This window comes from Panthera uncia, chromosome D1 (assembly GCF_023721935.1).
Source record: "Panthera uncia isolate 11264 chromosome D1, Puncia_PCG_1.0, whole genome shotgun sequence".
NCBI lineage: Eukaryota > Metazoa > Chordata > Mammalia > Carnivora > Felidae > Panthera > Panthera uncia.
Window position 1 is genome coordinate 41,880,312 of NC_064808.1, and position 5,382 is coordinate 41,885,693.

A 5,382-nucleotide genomic window follows, 5' to 3' on the forward strand; every position below is an offset into this window, starting at 1 on the left:
ATTTTAGGGTCTACACCTGTAAAAAAGACAATTATGCCCCTCCAAACTTCATACGTTAAAAGCCCAACCCTCAACCTGACTATATTTGGATATACGGCCTTAAAGGAGGTAATTAAGGTTAAATGAAATCGTAACGATGGGACCCTAACCTGACGGGCCTGGTGTCCTTATCAGAAGGGGAAGAAACACTGGAGCTCTCGCCTTCCATGTGAGCACAGAGGAAAGACCATGTGAAAACATGGCAAGAAGGTAGCTGTCAGAAGCCAGGATGAGACGCCCCACCACAAACTAAACTGCCAGCACCTTGACATTAGATATATAGCCTAATGAAATGTGAGATAACAACTTTGTGTTGTTGAAGCCGGCAGTCTGTGGTATTTCATTAGTCGGCCTGAGCTGACTAATATAGGAGATGAAGGAAGTAGGAAGGGGAGGAGGCAGACACTGAGCTATAACGCAGGCCTGATAAAGACTTCAAATGAACCCATGAGGAGCTCTGGAGCTGGACTGGCCCTTCAGAGTCAGCTTCTTTCCAACGAGGCAATCCTCAAGAAGGCTCAAGAAGGCGGGACTCAGGGCATCACATACTCCATTGCGGCGAGCGTCCCTATGGACCTAGTGAGGTCCCTTTTCCCAGCACCCACATGTGTCAGAAACGTCACAAATGTCATTTTATTATTATTATTTTTTATCCTCACGGTACTCCTGTGAGATATCTATTTCACAGAGAAATGAAATAATGTGTCCGAAGCCACAAAGCTGATAAATAATGAAGGCGGAATTCAAGAAGAGGCCTCTCTTTCCCAGTGATCCTAGTCTTGCCTTGACATCATGCTGCCTCCCCCTCGGAAGCTTCATCTTCTGGAAGAAGTAACCCCTGCCCTCTAGCACTTACGTGCCCCCAGAGCACCATGTGCCTCTCTCTTCAAAGCCCATAGCACTTTGCCTTATTAGAGCTATATCAGTATATCAGTAGTATATTTGGCATTTACCATGTCCCAGACCCTGTTTTAGCACTTTCTAGGTATTAATTTATTTAATCTTTTCAAGAGGTATTTCCTCCGAGGTATCAGTTTCATCACCCTCATTTTACTGATGAGAAGGCTAATAAGACACAAAGTCGGTAGATAACTCTCCCAGAGACACCCAGCCAGGGTTTGCACCCACGTGATCTGGTTGCACATCTTATACTTCTCTGTCTTGGGGTGATAATGGTCACATCTGCCTCCCTCTGGTCTGCAAAGATTTGGAGAGCTTGATCAAGTCTCGTTCACCTTTTCCGTTCCAGCACCTTACTTGTGACTGAGATACACTACGCTCTTTGTAAGGTCTTCCTAAACAACTGAGCACACGAGCATTTTGAAAATTATTTGACTCGAAGTATAGGGACAAATCCTGGAAGAAAAACAGACAAATGAAATCTGTTGGTTCTGTGGAGACACTGATATATCACGGGCGAATTTTGATTCTTTTACTGCCTGGATGTTGATAGAACATTGGTTTCTAGGAGCTCAAATGGATGACGGCAGACTTTCCCTACATTTCCTATCGCATTATAAGAGCATCTATTACATTTCTGAGAGCATTGCTGCTGGGAATGCAGGCTTCCCCAGGTCTCTGAGAATCTGACCCAGATCACATCTCAGGCATCACAACATGGCAACGTCCTCCCAAGGATCCCACGACCAATTCTAACATGAAAGGATCCAACCTCCTACCATCTCAACTCAGAAATGATTCATACCCAGCGATCATGTAAATAATAGCTCCGTGGCCATTTAAGCCTACTTCTAAGTAAACGTAATAATTGCACATATTCCCGAATGCTTCAGACCTTCTATCCATTAGGATGTTTAGATAAGCAGAACCTTATACACACTTTGCAGCTGATAATGAAAACAAGCCAGTGGCCAGAGTGGTTCTTTGACAGAAATTACATTGAGTCCTCTCATTTCACTCCCAGACCTGCTTTTCACCTTACAGTCATTTATTCATTCACTCATTCACTCAACAAATGTAATTGGGATTCTACTGTGTGCCAGGTAGTTTTCTAGGCTCTAAGGATACAGCAATAAGCCAGATGAGTTCCTTTGTTTCATGGAGCTCATAGTCCAGTGAGAGGATATGAACAATAAACAAACGATATTATTTCAACTCATGATCATTTCAACAATGCAAACAAAACAGGGAAGTATGATGGAAAGTAAGTGAGCTGCAGGGAGAAACTGGTTTTGAAAGGATGGTTGGGAAAGGATTCTCCAAGGTGATATTTGAATTGAGACCTGAATAACAAGAGGTAGCCAAGCTTTAGAAAATTTAGGAGGACAGCATATCAGGCAGATAAAACATGAGTGCAAAGTCCCCGAGGCCGAGCTAAGTTTGCCAGTGTTGCAGGGAGAGAAAGCAGGCTGGTGTCCATGGGGAAAATGGGCAGCAAGGACTGTAAGATACAAGGCTTCAGAAGCAGGCAAAGGACAGCCCATCCAGGCCCTTATAAGCCAAGGCGAGTGGTTCAGATTGTATAACTAGCATAAGGGGGAAACATTGAAGAGCTTTACCATATGATTTAAGTATTTAAAATATCACTCTGGTTACCAAGCGAAGAATAAACTATAGGTAACACATGGAATTTTGGAGACTCAGTTCGCTTTCTCCTGGAGGTCTGGTCTGCTGATTTGGCTCCTGGTTCCAACCCCAGAGTTCCTGCTGAGCCGTTCACATTCTCCAGTACCCACCTCCGCCCCGCTACCCCTGCCCCTCAGTACTCAACTGTTGCCTCTAGCCACCTCAGCTACCAGCCCACCCGCCTATCTGGCTCGGCACAAGCAAGGATCAGACAGACCTTCTGGATCCCAAAGAGCATTGGGTTGGCTTATAAATGCCACTCGTAAGATCCAGAGGTGCCCATTGCCAGATCCATGGAAGCAGAGAAGAGTTGATACCGTTCATCAAATTTTCCCCAATGCTATACAGAGTGGGTGCTCCAAAGATACTGGTTGGGTCAATGGATGGATACAGATGTGCTGGAAGTTCATTGTTAGCCTGGGATGCAGGGAGCCTCCGCTGATGGAAGAATCTGGGGAAGAAGTCAGAAGGAAGTTGCAGCCCAGCAAATATCACCTTATGTTAAAAGCTCCACACCGGCTGGGGTAAAGCGGTCCAGAGGTCCCCCCTTGGATTAGGTGGGACCCGCCAGACTGCCAGCCTGGTTCATTAGTGGCCTGACATCACACATCTGCAATTGGGTAATTTTTATATTAACTACTACCTCCCGCCATAATGAGTGCTCATAACTATGTTTTATATAAAGTCGACCATGCATTTGCACAGAGCCCATAAAGGGGCAGTGATTATGAACTATGCCGGGAGTCTGTGGGGCACCCACCATCCCCTACCAAGTCCAGACCCTTCTTGTGCGATGCATTTAAGTGACAAAGGATGGGTAGATTGGGAGAGGTGGGAGCTGTGAGTAAAGAATTCCTGGCAGGCCAGGAAGGGTTTCTGGGATGTGTCCCTCTCCTAAAACACCCTGGTACCAACCTATTAGTATTCAAGATAGGCTTGGTGCTTGATGAAAACATTAGGTCTAGAAGAGGGCCACTTAAAAAAAAATTTTTTTCCCTTAGCTTTCCTATTACTCTCTTACGATTATATATAAGTGTATAAACACGCAGTACTTTATTCTGAATTTGTTGAATTTTGTTTTAGAAAGGAGCCCCTCTCCTTGTGTCTGCGCTTAGTTGATGGGACAATTACGGATCTCAGAGGACTGGCCTAAGGTCTGAATCCATACACTTGGCTTCCGTTGTAACTTCCACACTTACCAGCTGTGTCACCACACACGTTACCACCCTGGGCCTCAGTTTCCTCTTTCACAAAATGGGATCACCAGACCTGGCAGTTTGGGCAGGGGTGTTTTGAGGATGAGAGCATAGCACCATGTACTGAGATTTGTTAGTTTCAGGTCCATTCGCTCTGTCAATTCATTCAAACCTCTCGACAACCCTTGTGGTGGGTGCTAATGACACTTCCAGTTTTAAAAATGCAGAAACTGAGAAGATAGGAGGCTCCGAAGTTAGGACGTTCACTCCGAAGCTAGGAGGTCATGGAGCTGGTTGATGAAGCCAAACTCCAAGCCTGGGGGAGTCCGACTCCACAGCAGAACCCAGCACAGTGCCTGGAGCAAACACTGGAAAAATACTTAAAAAAATTTTTTTTAATCTTTATTTATTTTTGAGAGAGAGAGAGAGAGAGAGAGAGAGAGAGCAAGTGGGGGAGGGGCAAAGAGAGAGGGAGACATAGAATCTGAAGCAAGTTCCAGGCTCTGAGCTGTCAGCACAGATCCTGATGTGGGGCTCGAACTCAAGAACTGCGAGATCATGACCTGAGCCAAAGTCAGACACTTAACCGACTTGGCCACCCAGGTGCCCCTTTAAACACTGGAAAAACAAATGACAGTTCTTATGATTGTTTTGACCAGCTTCAGGCCAACTCCATGTACAATCATCAGAACTTGGATGGGATTCCAGGTCCTTCTTAAAGGGGATGGAGACACCCTGAGGGGCCTTGACAAGCTAGAGCTAGAGTTGCCTGGTGCCCCCAGAGGGTTGGTCCCTGGGCCACTGAGGGAACAGATAAGGGGACAGACTGAGGGCAAGACTGCCCGGGAGTGAGGCAAAGACAAGGATGCCAGGAAAAGGACACAGGGTAGAAGACCAGAAACCTGGCCTCCGGCCTCTGACCGTTGCTTGCCTACCATGGCACCCTGAACAACATTAGCTGCCCTCAAATGGATGGTAGGGGCTGTCAGGGCTGGCTCTGGGCCCAGATGTAAGGAGTGAAACAAACGCAGGGTGGAGAAGTCCAGGATGCTCATACTGAATTATGACTTAGACTGAGCGGGGGTCATGGACTCCATCTTGCTGAGTTTTCTTCCTAGAGGTCAGCCATCTTGTTTGGATGGTCCAGCATCCTTGCCCTGAAGCAGCCAGAAGCTCAAATGTGGAGACCTTGGTAGATGGGGTCAGGGAGCTGGAACTCTGGCCAGCCCACCAAGGATCTGTAGCATAGCCCAGCACATTTATGGCTTCTTCTGGCCTCAGTTTTTCCCATCTGAGAAATGAGAGTGTGGATAAAACAAACTGTAATGGCTCTAACATCTTGAAAATGTCACATCCTGAAACGTGACTTCATCCACAGCCTAATACTAATATCCCTGGGGCTGAGTGATTTCATTTAGGTCAAATGATTTCCCTGCACATAAACAGGAGAGAAACAAAGGACCCCTTTCTCCAAGTTGTTAGCTCTCACACAGAGGCTCACACACACTCACACACATGCACATACACCCTCATAAGGCTTATACAGCCCACCCACCCCCCC